Source organism: Crocodylus siamensis, chromosome 3 (genome assembly GCF_052110815.1).
Source record: "Crocodylus siamensis isolate JL-2025a chromosome 3, ASM5211081v1, whole genome shotgun sequence".
Taxonomy (NCBI): Eukaryota; Metazoa; Chordata; order Crocodylia; family Crocodylidae; genus Crocodylus; species Crocodylus siamensis.
In genome coordinates, this window is record NC_143397.1 from 247,924,965 (window position 1) to 247,941,558 (window position 16,594).

The window sequence follows — 16,594 nt, forward strand, 5'->3', positions numbered from 1 at the left end:
AAGGGACCTCAGGAGGTCATCTAGGCCAAACCCCTTAAAGGATGACCAGGAATAATAGGTGATGTCTATTTCACTCAATGAAGCAGATCTTCCTGGCGCATCTGATCCATTTGATTTGATGGCACATGTTTCTACATTGTGTTCTCTAACTTTACTTGGGTCTCAGTAGTCTTACCACATGATAAATCAGCTGTCCTGGGAGGAAGCCAGCCTGTTGTTTAGAGCTACTTGGTTTCAGTGGTAGGGACCTTAAATCTTTACCACCAGCCTTTGGATTCCAGTCCACCATGAAGACAAAAGAACAACAGAGAAAGTAAGGAACCACACAGACATCCAAAATGGAGTTTGCACCGGACAGTCACTTGTCATGTGCTTCAGCATCAAACAGAATTCATAAGCAACAAAGTCCCCACATCACCACAGAGGGAACTTAGCCTGATATGCAGGCCCAGAAATTGTTATGTTTGTTTCCTCAAAGGTCATTTAAAGCAATCTGTAACATAAGGAAGTGGTTTTGAGTTATCCTGGCTCTGAAAGTTATTGTAGCTTGATGGAAAGTCAAGAGGTGGAGCATTCCCCTGCTGCTATGTCTACTTCTGCAAGCAAGCTGAGTTACTTACCGTAACACAGCTGTGGATTTTTTGCTCAAAGAAAGGATGTTTTCAGGTAAGCACGGATACACTTTCCCTATATCTGGGCTTGCAAACTGTGCATGTTCCAATGTGTTGTTGCTTCCAGGGTGTTGGTTGTAGCTGTGCTGGTCTAAGGACATAGGCAGACACAGAACCTTGGTGTTTCCAGGCACTCAGAACTACAGAACTGACTTCTAAAAACTTTAAAAACTGAACAGGAATTTCAGAACAAGAAATCATCCCCAGACTGGATTGGGTTAAGTATGGTTTAAACAGGGACTATAGATTCGTATCCCTTTATGTGGACTAGGTTTTTGACTCCTTTGTTCCTATGGGTTTAACTGCCTGTTTGTTTGCTTCTCCCAGCACTGACCCTCACTCCCCTTCTCCCTCCCGCTCACCCTCTCTCATCTTTTCTATTCTAATTTCTCTCTCTTTCTTATACTGTGCTTTCTGCTCAGCCTTTCACAGCTTCTGATGAAGTGAGCTTCAGTTCACAAAAGCTAGTGCTATATATATCTACTTTGGCTGGTCTATAAAGGGCAAATCTATCCTGCCTTCTGCATAATTGACTCCTAGTGTGTTGGAGACTCCTCAGATCCAATTGTACAATGACACAAAATTCAGCTTAAACACCAGTCCAGGACAGGCAGCCGCTCCCTGAATGTCTTCAAAAGGAGGGAGTGGCCATTGCTACAAAAGGTATTGAAAAGTGTTATAAATGGATCCCTTATCCGTATACGTCTTTGCCCTCCTCCCTGCTTCTAAATCGGCCATAATGCACAATGATCAGTGTCATAAAACCATGAATGTGAATTGTGTACCCAATAGTTATGATTGCCGTTCTACCAGTACGGTGATCAGATGATGTTGGTGCCTAAGGATCCTGTAAGCCTTCATTGAGCATTTCAAGAAGTCATGCACTGTTTTAGTCTGAAATCATAAAAAGGGACAAAATGTGGCAAATGCAGGGTGAAATGGGCAAAGCCTCATTTAAACAATAATCCAGAGTTACTCCAATGTACTGTATAATTAGAGCTTAAGCTTGTGAAACACAGAATGTTCTTAACTTGCACTGACTTCACTTTGAAGGATGTTTCACTATTTATTCCCCATGACTCACTCTGTCTGTATTTTATATGGAGTGCCTCCATTTCAGGCACCTGAAATGAAAAGCTGGTCTCTGCTCCAAACAATTTTCAGTCTAAGTTTCATATAACAATTGCATGTCATAACTTCACAGTGTGCTTGTATGAACATTGTTCTTTTTGATGTTCATTACATTGTTCTTCCTTCCTGCACTGTAATACATACTGTCGTGGAGAAAATGAAAAGTAGAGATGCTATACGGTTACATAGGGACACCAAAAATAGAGAGAAGGGTTGGGTTTTTTGGTTTTTTTTTTAATAGTAGGACTATAATTAAGCCATCAACACATCTCAGAGAAATAAAACTGAGTCTTTTAATTAGCTTCTTGAATGAGAATAAATGCTTCATTATTCTTAACCATATCAAGCTGAGAACATTATTAAAGTCTGAAGGCATAATGAACAACATGACAGAAAACACATTAGAGCACATGCAGGAATGTGTGCGCCTATTAGGCATTCCACATAAATATTCCCATCACTGCTATCTAGGAAGAAAAGAAAAAAGAAAGAAACAGAGAGCATGAAAACAAAAGGGACGGTGGAGACAAGATTCTTACTGGCTTGCATGCAGTGAAAGAACAAGTCATAAAGAAGTGTACCAGCAGCATGAAACACAACAGCAAGCTTTGGCATTCTTTTCTGATAAACACCCAAGAGTTCAGATACTTTAGCCCAAACTTATCTAAACTGTATGCATTCCTTGGTCTGATTCTCTTCTCAGTGAATTTTCTTTATCCTCACTGTCTGCTTAGTAAGGCTGTGCGAAACAGCACTGCTCTGCTCTGACTTCAGTTTTGAGGTCTGGACAGAACAGTATTTTGTATCAAATTTCATTTTGAGTAGAAGCAGCCTCACCGTTTTGCTTTGTCGAAACAGTAAGGTGATTTTGATGCTGTTTTGATGTTTCTCCTGACCATTTTGCTGGGGAAAGGAATTCAGCCCAGCTGGCCTGAGTTTCCCCAGACGGCTGGTGGGCCTGGGGTTGGGAACTCAGCCCAGCTGAGCTGACTTCCTTTCTCAAGCTCGGTCCTAGCCCCGGGGATGGGAAGTCAGTCCAGCTGGGCTGACTCCCTGTCCCCAGCCATATTTAGTGCCAGGGATGGGAAGTCAGCCCAGCTGGACTGACTTCCTACCCCAGTGTTATGGTCAAAATGTTTCAACTTTCGAAATGTTTCTATTAGCCATTGCAATTTTGCTGTTTTGACCTTGAAATGAGTCAAAACAGTGTCAAATGAAACAGCCAGTGAAATTTCATGCAGCCCTACTGCTTAGGATTCCAGATTTTGCCTCCCAGGAGTATTTATTTGGGAAATCATTCTTCTCCAGAAGTAGAAGAATTGAAGGAGCTTTGCGCTGATTAGCCACCTCCCCCTGACCACACGATTCATAGTTCATAGTCATAGTTGGTAGGGTTGGAAGGGACCTGAGATGATCATCAAGTCCGACCCCCTGCCATGGCAGGAAAAAGTACTGGGGTCAAACAGTCCCAGCAAGGTATTCGTCTAGCCTTCTCTTAAAGACCCCCAGGGTAGGAGCCAGCACCACTTCACTTGGAAGTTGGTTCCAGATCCTAACTGACCTTACAGTGAAGTAGTGCCCCCTGAGGTCTAGTCTGAATCTATCCTCTGCCAGCTTGTGACCATTATTTCTAGTCACTCCTGTTAGTGCTCGGGGGAACAGAGACTTCCCCAATGCCTGCTGGTCCTCTCTGACTAGTTTGTAACAGGCCACTAGATCCCCCCTCAGCCTTCTCTTGTGGAGGCTGAACAGGTTCAGGTTCCGTCGCCTCTCCCCATACGGCCTGCCCTGCTGCCCCCTGATCATGCAGGTGGCCTCCTCTGGACCCTTTCCATATTGTCCACATCCTTCTTGAAATGCAGTGCCCAGAACTGGACACAGTACTCCAGCTGTGGCCTGACCAGTGTCACATAGAGGAGGAGGATCACCTCCTTGGACCTGCTCAAGATACATCTGTGGATGCATGACAAGGTGCGGTTGGCCTTCCTGACTGCATCCCCACACTGCCAGCCCATGTTCATTTTGGCATCAATAGTGATTCCACGATTCTTTTCTGCCTCTGCACTGATGAGAAGGGAGTCCCCCAGCCTGTAAGTATGGTGCTGGTTCTTCCTCCCCAGGTGCAGCACCTTGCACTTGTCGGTGTTGAAACCCATTCTCTTCTCATCCGCCCACCCCTGTAACCTGTCTAGGTCAGATTGTAACCTATTCCTCCTTTCTAGCATGCCCACATCCCCTCACATCTTAGTGTCGTCTGCAAATTTGAACAGGGTGTTTTTTACCCCCTCATCCAAGTTGCTGATGAAGATGTTGAACAGTGCGGGCCCAAGGACTGAGCCTTAAGGGACCCCACTGCCCAATCCCTCTAGGATAAAAATGACCCATGCACCACCACTGTCTGGGTGCGGCCCTCCAGCCAGTTTGTGACCCATTTAACTTTGTAGCTGTCGACATCACAGTCCCCTAGGTTTTTAATGAGAATGGGGTGAGAGACAGTGTCGAAGGCCTTCCTAAAGTCCAGAAATACTATGTCCACTGCTACCCCTGCATCTAAGGATTTTGTGACCTGGTCATAGAAGGCCTCACCTACTGGCCCCTCGTGGACATGTGCCAAGATAATTCTCTCAAAAAGCTTACCGAGGATCAAGGTTAGAATAACTGGCCTATAGTTTCCTGGGTCCTCCTTCCTCCCTTTTTTGAAAATGGGAACCACATTGGTCCTTTTCCAGTCCTCTGGCACCACACCAGAGCACCATGAGTGCTAGTAAAGCTGTGCCATGCATCCTGCAATGACCTCTGCTAATTCCCTCAGCACTCTGGGGTGGAAATCATCAGGACCAGCTGATTTAAATAAGTTCAGTCCTTCCAGAAGTTCCCTGAGTAGTTCCTCACTGACCCTAGGCCTGGGTGCACCTCCCCTGGGGCCTGAGGGGGTCCTGGTAGGGGCGATGATCCAGTCCCTGCTCAGGAAAATGGATTCAAAGAGATTGTTAAAAAGGTTAGCTTTGTCATCTCATGTGATGACCAGATTTCTTATCATGTCATGCAGAGGCCCCACGTTACCCAGTACCTTCTTTTTGACCCCTATGGAAGGAAGGATCTGAAGGAAGGATGAACAATCCTTTTATATTGATTAGGCTGGTTTTTTTTAGTTTTCTATAAAGAGGAAACATCATTCATGGTCTTTAAAAATACTGGTCTTTACTGCCTAGGTGTATAACTAAACACTGGAGATGTATGGCTCATCACACACTGTGAACAAAACTGGTACTGTGCACTCACACCCCCAAATCAGCAAAGGCCTCTATAAGTGCTTCACCATAAGCATATGTATTAATCCATTCTTATTCAGGGAAGCCTTAAAATGCATGCTGAAATCTCACTGGCTCCAATGCAAGTTAAACATGGACTTTGCTGAATCAAAGCTTCAGGGTCAAATCCAGATCCCAATGTCCTTTTTAAATACCTAGGCCAAGTCCTGGACACAAGGCAAGGGAGAAAAGAGTTTCTCACTGCCTTTCTGTCCATGAAGGAGCTGCTCTGAAGCAGCTACTTCATGTCAGTGGTTGGCCCTTTGCATGGTCCCTGTAATGGGAAACCCCTGGCCCCATCGTGTAGAGCTGGGAGAAGAAAAGGGTAGAATAGTACCTTTAAGGTAGGGTTTCTTCAGCCAGAAGGGGCAGGTCTTGAGAATATATAAACTCAGCTCGGGGGAAGAGCTAGGCAGGCAAAGCCTGATGGTGCTGGAGAGAGGTGCTGCTATAACCTGCAGAAGCTGGACTTGAGAATTTTAACTGTGAGTCAGCTCAGCGGGGCCAGAGCTGGGATAACACCAGTAGGACTGAAAAGCCTGGGGAGGGCAAGGGGGAAGACACCCCAGAGGAATTTCAGTGTGAATGTGTCATGATTTTTGCAAAGTGGATTCCTGGCTGTAGAAGCCCACACCATGAGGCATGGACCAGCTAGATGGGGAGCTGGAAGACTGCTGAGAGTACCCTGAGTGAGTATGTGGTGTGGTTACTGCTTGCAGAGTACTTTGGATTAGCAAGTCCTGGACACAGAAGAAGGAGCACTAACCCTGGGAAACCAAGTAGCATACTGAAGTGGCACGGTCCCTGGGAACTCCTGATTGGGCCAAAGACTTGGTGGTAACTGATGAGTCAGAGGAACTGGTAAGCCTGGAAGGCCAGTGTGGTGTCCACAAAGGGTTAGCACCATATGAGCTAGAGAAGGGGTTGTTCTGGGATGTGAACCTTTAGAGAGAAGCACCTAAGATTCCCCTCCAGCAGAACTGAAGGCCTACTCCTTAACTAGAATTAACAACACAGGTAGGGCAGGAAAGAGACTATTAGGCATTCAGGATGTCAAGAAGGCAGACAAAGGCCAATAGCAGGGGGTGCTGGACCATATCGGGCATCTGGACCAGCTATTGTCTTCTCTCTAAAGAGGTCCTCTGTCCCTGATCCCAGCTGCCCGCCTCTGCCTGTTAACCTTCAGCACGCTTTTGCATAGTATATGTGCATCTGGTACCACACTCCATACCCATGCAGCCCCACCTCAGCACCAAGGACCCTCACCAGTACAACCACCTGGAAGGTGTGTGCAGTTCCAGAGGAAGACAACAGCTTGTCCATGGGCTTCAGATTGGGCACCAGAAATTTTATTAAGCTACAATTGCTGCTCCAAAGTCTTGATAAGCAAATTGGATTAAATATTTCCTACCACATTACCTTTGATCCCTTTAAAATAGCAAATAGTAAATGCTATACCTAAAGTAGTTATGTCAGCATTCAACTGTATCAGCTTGATTTGTATCCTTTGCTTCAATGAACAATTTCTCCTACTTGTATTTTCTTTGCGGGAATCTGCAATGACATATATTTAAAAAGCAGAAACTTTAATGAATGCTTTGTAAGGTTCAAGTGATTTCCGAAAAAGTGAGCTTCATTCCTAATTAAGGTAATGAGATAGAACAGCTAATGCATCAAATTTCATGCATTTGAGCCCAAAAGGGATTGAGAGATAAGCTCTCGAAACAAAGATGTGATTCATTATCTGAAGCAGAAAATGGAAATAATCACATTCATGGAAATGAATTGTGAAGAAGATATATACTGGAAAACAAATAACCTGGACTGAAGAGGAAGAAATGCACCTGTAATTAGCAAAGGGGTGGAGTTGGAGCCTGGAATAATTTTGCATGGTTTTATTTATTACCCTCTGGTAATTTCTATCCCCAAACCTGATACGTAAGAAGGAAAGAGACTATCTAGCAGCTCTAATTAAAGTGAATCAAAAACCAAAACTGTTGCCAGTTTAATATTCTTGATGTTTCGTTTCCCTGAACTATTCTGTGTCTGACTTACTTTCTCCTCACTGAGTGTATCTACACATTCAAGTAATGTGAAGCAATAAACTCTGGAGCTGTTTAAGTCAGAGTCAACTGCTCCCGGGCACAGTTTCTGCACATCCACCTGGGACAGCAGCACTTTGAGCCAGGGTGGGGCATCCATGGGCTAATAGCAGGCTCAGGAGGTCAGCTCTGGGTGGTGGTGTAGGGGCTGGCTGGGGCATGAGGGTGCAGAACCTGTGCAGTAGTCCCCACACTTTTGCACCCTCATGCTCCAGCCAGCCCCTGTTACTGTGTACACATGCATGTCATTACATGTAATTGCTCTGCTGTAAGATAGAACTGTCCCTGGAGCAAATTAATTTTCTACACCCTAATACTGGCGCACATGCAGACAGTGATACTTTACTGCACAGCTAATTAGTCAAGTCTGCAGTAAAGTGCATTTATAGATGTACCCACTGGGCATGTCTACATGTACCCATTTAAAGTGCATTAGCCATTTTTAACATGCATTAAGGGTGCAGGTCTACATGTATGCACCCTTAATGAGCATTACAAATGGGAATTTTAGGCTAATCATGCTTAAATTTGATACCTGCATAAAGCAGATAGATTAGGTGTGATTACTTAAGGCACATTAACCCACTTGTAGATGCCTTAAGGTGCCTTAATGCTGTCTGTGTTGACCGAGCAGGCCAGAGCCGAGCCTATAGGGCCCCACACTGTCACTAGGCACCACTGAGAAGATTTGGTGGGTGCTGTTCTCCAAGATGCAGGTACTGGAGCTGGAGTGGCAGTTCCAGCAACAGTGGTACCTGTTGGTGTGCTGACCAACTTGGGACTGAGCTGGCAGAGTGGGCAGGAGGCACGAGGGCTCCTGTCAAAGCACAAGGGAAAGCCCCACCCCCCATGATTCCCTGCAGGGGAAGTGGGCAGTGCAGCACAGGCAGGGCCTTTGCTAGTGGCTCTCTCATGTCTCTTGCTTGGGGCTGGTTTGCTAGCCAGGCAATGCAGCCCTGCAGAGGTAGGACATCTTGCTGGGATTCAGGCTACCTTAGAAGCCCACACTGAGGCCCCCACCCAGGACAGCAGGTAGGCTGGTAGTGCATCTGCCTGCACTGCCTGGCACAGTTTTCCCTGCTCCACCCACCTCTGTCCCAGGCAAGCACCCAGCCTCCCTGCTGGATGCTGCCCATGGGACAGGTGGCATGAGCTCCTGATGGCCCTGCTTGGCTCAGTCCCAGCAGGCTGGGCACAATGCAGGTGGAGGCTCGGCTTTCTCCTTGGCCCACCTCATCCACAGCCAAGCCCTTACCCACATTGCACACAGCCTGCCAGGGCTGAGCCAAGCATATCCCCCAGGCATTTATGCTACTTTTCCCACAGGTCTCTGTCCAGCAGGGAAGCCAGGTGTTTGCCCGGGATGGAGGTAGGTGGAGCAGGAAAAGCCATGCCAGAGACTAGGGGAAGAGGCAATCCCAGCCTACACACTGTCCCAGTGTGGGCTTCTAGGGTATCCTGAATCCTGGGTGGGCAGCAAGGAGTCCCATCTCTGCAGGGCTGCATTGCCCAGTCAACAAACCCAACCTGAAGGAGAGGTGTGGGGGAGCTGCTAGCAAAGGACCTGCCCACGTTGCATTGCCCCTTTCCCCTGCAGGAAAACATGGTGGTGGCGGGGTGGGAGGGCTTTCCCTTGTGCTTTGACAGGAGGCCTCACGTTACCTTCCCCCTCTGCTGACTTAGTCCCAAGTTGATTGGACACCGACAGGTACCACTGCTGCCAGAACCTCCATCTAGCTCCAGCGTCCGCACCTTGGGGAACAGCACCCACTGCATCTTCACCTTGGTGCCCGGTGGCAGTGCGGGGCCCCATGGGCTTGGCTATGGCCTGCTCTCATCCAGTGCTGGGGAGGCAGGAACACAGGCAGGGGTTTAGAGTTAGGCTCAGGTCCAGGGCTGTGTCAGTCACATCCAGGAGGACTGGAGGCTCCCACCCTCTCAGCCAGCTCCGGGTTGCACTGCCCAGCTATGCTGCTATGGGGCTCCAGAGACTGTCCAGGTGCTGCCCAGGGCAAGCAGCAAACATATTCATCCAGCAAGCAGTGTTAAGGTGCCTTAAAGCATGCACGTGTAGATGCGCCTAAATCGCCTTAATGCTCCTTAGGCTAAGATGCATTAAGTTTAGGTGTCCGTAAATTCACATGTAGACATGCCCACTGTGAAGAACCGTTTCCCACAACCCTCACAGTAATCAAATTAGGCTCTGCGTACTTGAAATTCCATATGCTTTCACCTTCTACTACTCAGCAGTGTTATCCATGTTTTCTCTCTCAGTTCTCTAATTAATTGTCTATCTGATCTGTCAAGATTCATAATTGACATATGTTTTTCATGCCCTTCATTTTCCCTATCCATTGTCAGCGGTTCCTGCATTTCTCTAATTGTAGATAATAGACTCTCAAGATAAGGACAGTCTGTCTCTTGTGTAAAGCACAAAGAGTAGGCTGAGTACCTTCCTTAGCAGGGCACGCGGCATCTACATCCACTGCTTTAGAGGCAATTCAAAACAACAAAACAACTTAAACTCTTCTCCTCTGAGGTTATTTGTGCCTCATGTTTCATGGCCTCAGTTTTCAAAAGCAACTAGCATTTAGAGCTCCAAGTTCACAAAGAGCAGAGACTTCCACGATCTGAAGAATATTCCAAACCATCAGAGTGAAGTTTTTGGATGTCTTTCTTATGAGAGCGACAGAGTGAAAACAACCCCCACCCCCCGACTCCCCCCGCCAAATGCTTTTAAAAAGGAGCTTCATCAGTCTATGAAAGGATATGGTCTGACTCACAAGAGACAAACTGTCCCCACCTTGAGAGTCTATAATCTACAATTATCACGTGGTTACCTGAAACACTCTTTCTTTTTTTATTTCATCTTTGCTGATGACACAATCAGCATGTCATGATTGCTGTTCCACCGTGTCTGTTATGTCTGTAATAGAGAGATGCATTAACTTGTGTTAGTCTGAATTCAAGTAGAAGGCAGGGTAGATTTGCTCTTTATAGCCACATCCCATATCAGCAGTTGTAGTTCCTGCATCTTTTTGACCATGCTCCCTGTTCTAATCCATAAACTTGACATCACCTAGACTCTTAGCTAGATTAGGTGCAGACCTTTCACTAAAAGTATTCCGTACCTTGGAGTTGCAATTGTTGATATTAATACATCTTTTCTCTTTGCTGCCCATCCTACTGCCCCCCACCCAATAGTGTTTTATCCATACCTGAATCCTCGTTTTCCTGATTTTCCTGTATTTTAGAGCCTTGTTACACGTTAATTTTAGGTGGCTTCAGGAGCTCTTAACCCCTGGATTTCCCACACACTAACACCTGAAACTAGTTTTAAGCACACTTCAGGGAGTTTAAAGTTACGCCACTCCAGAGCAGAGCAGGTTTATCTCTGACTTGTGTTACCCAGCTCATGTTCCATTAATCTCCCCACAGACGAGCCACCCATGTTGCAGTCCTACAGCATCCCAGAATGCATGCAGTGTTCCCTCCCCCACCCTCCTCTTCTGCGTGGACAAACTTTCCACCCCCTGAACTCTACTGCCTAGGACAGAAGGGGGGGGGGAGGGAGGAGACGTTCTAGCATCAAGCCAAGTCCCCCTCCCACCTCTGACGGTGTGACCTTCCCACCCTTAGGGGTGCAACATCATGCAAACAGCCTGCACAGCATGTGCCAACTGGCCAAGCCATAGGGCATGGATGGGTCCAGGATTGGGGTCAGTGCAGCCGTGGGGGGAGAATAAGTTAGGGGGCTGAACCAGGGCTTTCTTACTGGGAAGGAGCAGTAGCTTCCCCAAAAGCACCCTCCCTCGCTGCTCCCACCTTCCAGCCACCCCAGGAAGCACAACCAGCCCCACTCCCCCCCCACAATCCCAGTTTATTAAAACATGAAATCTTCTTTAATGTACTTCCTCTTTCTTTCTTTTTCTTTTTCTTTTTCTTTTTTTACTTCTTTTTCTTTTATCCTTCAGTGGCTGACTTCCTTCATTTCACCACCCTTCCCCCATCCCCATTCCCTTTCCACCTCCCATTTCATTACTCACCCCCCATCCCACCAACGTTCCCCCTCCCAGCATCATGTTCTTGGCCCCCTGGATCCTCTGCAATGCACCTCCACCTGTAACAGGGATAAAAGCCTTGTAGTGGCAACTCACAGCTGCAGCGCCTAGTCTGGCACCTGTTTGCCAGCCCTCTAGTGGCAAGTCACAGCTGTGCAGGTGGGGGACAGAGGAGGTTTTTAGCCTTAAGGTGTGACTGCTTCATACTCAAGCTAGCACCAGCACCAATCAGCATTTGAGCAACTCAAAAAGCAATGTGTAACAAGGCCTTAAAACCAGGCATTATGGTCTGTTCCTGCCTCCCCCGCCCCAACTTTCTTACTTTAAAGGTCATTTTCGTCTCAATCCCAGAAGGCTCATGTCACATTTTCTCTGATGGCGTCCATCTGTTGAGAAGACTCCTCTTTCCATGAGCGCATCAGACATACTGAATCCTTCATATGAACATCAAACCTTCATGCATACAAGTCTTTATAGGTTGCTTGTCTAGGGAGTAGGAGACTTCTACTAAGGACCACCTAACCTTAAGTTTCCATGTCTTGGAGTCTTTTCAACCTTATATAGTCATCCTGGATCCATTGCAGGAAAATGGCAGTGTTATTTTCAGGAAGACCCATCACTGCTCTTTCTTCCACTGCCATCAGGATCCTTTTGACTCTCAGATCCAAATCTTATATCCTTCCTATCTTTCATGTAGAAAATTCTCCTGTAATAGAAAGCAATGAGCTATACATATTATGATGTATTTGGTGGCAACAAGGTCAAAATAGAAGTGATGAGCAAAAGTTTCATAGTAGTTTAGGGTTAGAAGTGACCTGAACAGATCATTTAGTCTAACCCCCAAACATTGAGCCCCATGCTACTACTCGCAAGGTAATGCCATGACTCGGATTTGAACCGAGGTTGCTGCGGCCACAACGCAGAGTACTAACCACTATACGATCATGGCAAGCTACAGGGGCTGCTCCCCTAGCACTTTAAAAATAGATTCTTTGTTTTTTCTATAAGAGCATATAGACTATGGTAGAAGAATTAAGTCTGCAACAAACTCAGAGTGAAGGATAGAAATATTATATTCACACACTTTTTGAATTTGAATTGGACCTTACCAAACTGAAAGTAGCTATGCAATATAGCAGGATGTGTTATCTATTAGGCGAGAAAATTATCAACGATTACTTGAGTCAATGCTGCATCCCATAGCAATTTTGTGCATCTGTCACGGATTTAAGAAAACACATAAAATAGGAGAAGTAGAGGAGACAGAAATGTAATACTCCAAAGCTGTCTGAAATGCTGAAATGTTTTAAATCTCGAATTCTGCTGTGCCCACAGATGTGGACTTCTGGAAGGAGATAGGGAACAGGGTGTTATACATTGTTTGGAAGTATTCTTTTCATTTCCTGGATGTTAACATCAGATACTTTCTCCATTATCTATCACCAAAACAGATTAATAACTGAGTCCTAGATACACTGAAATCTCTCCTTGTCCTTAAATGAAAACCGTACAAAGAGAATTTGTGTTCAAACTGTATTTTTGGACCAACCAGAACCAGGCAGTGCCACAATACTCATAAAGACCATTACTGTTTACTGTTGGTTTTGAGATAGTGCCTAAAAGTACTCTTGGTGCTAATTGCTTTATCCATCCCTGTCCCAAAGCACTGATAATTTAAGAAAATGGTGATCTTATGATCAAGCTGGCTCACATTTGACTTTTCAGAGAGATTTTTCAGGACCTTTGGCCAGCTAAAAAGTTGGTAGGACCTGGCCTGTGATGTTGAATTCTTCTCCCTTTTCCATTCGGTTTTCTGTTCTCTCCCCCACTGTGGAGTTCTGCCTCCTTCAAACCTACAGCTCACCTCAAGCTGCAGGGCTGATAAGAGGGCACACATTTCAGTGGATGACTGCTAGCACTGCTCACCAAGAATCAACACAGCTTCTTCATTCATCATCAAGGCAAAGGAAATGAGAAGGGAAGCTGCCTGCAGGGCAAGAACACATGGAGTCTGCTGCCTGGCAGAGGTTGATGAAGGAGGGTGGCAGGAGGAGGTCCTTGCTCAGTAACCTTCTTCTAGTGAGCTAAGATACTTGACAAGAAAGACTAGGAGCTGACAGGGCTCTGAGACAGAGCAAGTTTCAGATTTCTTTATGGAGCTTTAAAGAGTAGGCCCGGGTGGATATAGATCTCACTCCTGTTAGACAATAATATTAGATTCATAGAATCATAGAGAAGTAGGACTGGAAGGGACCTCCAGAGGTCATCTACTCCAACCCCCTACCTAGCATGGCAACAGTCCAGATGTCCTCTATCCTTTGTTGATACAAAACCAGATGCTTTTATGTCCTCTATGTTTCTCTTCAAGAGAAATGCAGGCACTCTTTAATATATGAAACTGGATGCCTTTATGTCCTCTTGAAGAGAAAAATAGAGGACATAAAGGCATCTGGTTCCATATCAATAGAGGACAGAGTAGCAGAAAACCAGAATGTCCTCTATGATGGCCACCCTACCCCTCCCTGAGGCAGGATCATCCCTATCCAAACCACCCTATACAAATCAATTTTTGAACTTATTAGTGAGACTACATAGTGAACCCTGACAGAGTAACAAGCCATAACACCCCAAACTGTGGCAGGTAAAGTGGGGGAACAGTGTTGGTCAATGTCCTGCTGCTGCAAGGATTGTTAAAATGCACTTGCAAGATCTAAGGAAGAGGGCCACACCACCCACTATAGAGGAAGGCAAAACCCCTCTGCACCAATCTGACCATCAAGGGTGTGTGAAGCGGGCCTTATTCAATAAGGATTCAGATTTGGCCTGAATCAGGGACAGTGATTCAATTTGTTGATTCAGATCACTGTCCCTGATTTGATTCAGCTGAATACAAATCTGAAGATTCAATGCTTATTTGGAGAATCAGTGGTTTGGACATAGGCACAGCTTTAAATGTTTTTTCTACATACCTCGAGGTACCAGTGGGGCTCATGAGTGCCGTGATGCTGGGGTGGATGGAGCATCCCACAGAAGTGTTGGTGTGGGGGGCCCTCCACATGCTCAGCAACAAACCCAGAAGTGGACTGGACATACTTCCAGTCCACTTCTGGGTCTGCCAGGGAGAGTACTGAGGGGGACCCTGGGTGTTCCCCCAGACCTGGGGCCACCAGTTGCTGAGGCAGGGGAATGCAGGGGGGCCCCCCTGAGTGCTCCCCGGTGGGCCTGGAAGTGGACCAGAAGTGCTTCGGGTCCACTTCCAGGTTCACTGCTGAGCACGCTGGGGAGCCCCCCACACTCCTGTGGGACACTCTATCCACCCCAGCATCACAGCTTTCATTAGCCCCTGCTACCTAGAGGTATGCAGAAAAAACATTTAAAGCTGTGCTTATGTCTGGATCTCTGAATCTTTCTGAATCTCTCCAAATCAGAGAGTTCCAATTTGATTCAGAGAGATTAAAGAGTCCTCTGATTTGATTCAGATTTGGAGATTCAGCCACCAAATGGGGCGGAATCTCTGCCGAATCGGATCAGGGACCAAAGCTTTGCACAGCCCCACTGACCTTGGTGTAAAATTCCTCCCTGATCCTAAATGTGGCAATTGGTCTGACCCCGAGCAGAGAAGCTTTCCTGTATTGTAAAAGCATTGCAGATTAAATGAGAATCAGGTCCTTTGTTTTATACTGGGTTCATCTACATGAGTGCTTTAGTGCAGCATTGACTAATGAGCTCTGCAGTAAAGTGTCACTGTCAGCACGTCCACCAGTGTTAGGGTGCAGTAAATTAACTATCTCATCCACAGGGTAGTACTGTCTTACACATACTATCTTTCAGCGGAGTACTTAACTCCACCCAAATACATATGTGATGGTGACTGGGGCTGGGTAATGATGGGATGGGAGGATGCTAAATTGTTGGGGGCTGCCTGCCACATGGCTCCACACTTTAGCACCCTTGTGCCCCTGCCAGCCCCTCTGCCCCCCTGGAGCCTGGGACTCAACTCTTGAGCCTGCTGCCTGCCCAGGGCTGCTCTGCCCTGGCTCAAACTGCTGCTGTCCCAGGCGCACATGCAGATGTTTGCACTGGAGTTTATCATGTTGCTTTTATAGCACATGTAGATGCACCGACTGTGTATCAGCTGCACCATGGTGATTGTTCATGCCCCTACTTTTCCTCTGCAGTAAGTGGAAACTAACCACTCATAAGTTAGCACTCTTTCACTGAGGGCTAAATTACCACAGCTTAGTTTTCACTTGCCATGTGGTATGAGTATGTAGACATGCCATGGGATGTAGTATGTAAAAGGTACTCAGCTGTTCCCTTGAAACTCATTCACTTGTTCATTTGCCCTTAGCCTAAAAGTGCAAAAGCTCCTTACTCAGCTGCATGAAGGAGAATCATACTTGCTGTTGCTGCCAGAACGACAATGTGACACCGCTTTCACCATCCAAGGGCAAATTCTACTCTCAATTCCAGCCCCTGAAATCCTCATAACTCCCTGTGAGCACTGGTCAGGATTTACATCAGAATACCAGAGGGTAGAACTTGTGCCTTTCTCTTTAACTGAAGAGAGAAAGACAAAAAGCCTTGAGATAGCAAAGACCAGTTGCAAAATTTAAATCCTGATGTGATCTTTTCCTCAAGAAAAATATTAAATATTTCCTCAAGAAAAATATTAAAGAGTGCCTGCACTTTATTGCTGTAGATGTGTGATTTACTATACAACAAGCACTGTGTGTCATCTTTGCATTCAGCTCCACTGATCAAGAAAATAAATTAGATCCCAGAATCTTTGTGCCCATGATAATGGTTTAGGATAAGAAGTCATTAATGAAGTAAATTATACAAGCAGCTGTTAACAACATGTAAGTATCCTGTTCTCCTTCTTTTGGTTCAGATGAGCATCAATTAGTTCATTGATATTTACACTAATATGTTTGTTTATTGGGTGCAATTGTCCATCTGTTTCACTGAGGATTGAATTTATGATGATTCTGCCAGGAGAGAAGGCATTAGACTTGCTGATTGTTAACCTTTCCCAGGAGATAAGAACAGCCATGTTTACAATTTCCCTACATACAGGAGATAACGGAAAAGCAATGCAGCAGCTCTGGGAGAGGGATTTGACAAATAATCCTAAACAAGAGAGACAAAAAAAAAAATTAACAACCAGGCACATGGGAATATTCTGATCAAAAGTAACCATGAAAGGACAAGCTGTGAGAAAATCCAGTCAAAATGCAAATGGTTCGAATAGTGCTGAGCAGTGCCCGGTGGTGAACGGTGTATAGTGTTAGCTTGGGCATGAGGGAGAAAAAACA

The 16,594-nt window shown here is 45.9% G+C and overlaps 1 long non-coding RNA gene and 1 other non-coding gene across 2 annotated transcripts in view; one reads left to right on the forward strand and one right to left on the reverse strand.

The window, feature by feature from the left end:
• Positions 1–566: 566 nt before the first annotated feature.
• LOC149869655 (uncharacterized) overlaps positions 567–16,594 on the forward strand; it is a 148,827-nt gene continuing 132,799 nt past the window's right edge. The window contains exon 1 of the long non-coding RNA XR_016441126.1: positions 567–666. This is a non-coding gene — a long non-coding RNA (uncharacterized LOC149869655). The remainder of the gene's footprint in view (positions 667–16,594) is intronic.
• TRNAH-GUG (transfer RNA histidin (anticodon GUG)) lies at positions 12,154–12,225 on the reverse strand. Its single transcript has one exon. It is a non-coding gene; the product is annotated as a tRNA-His (tRNA).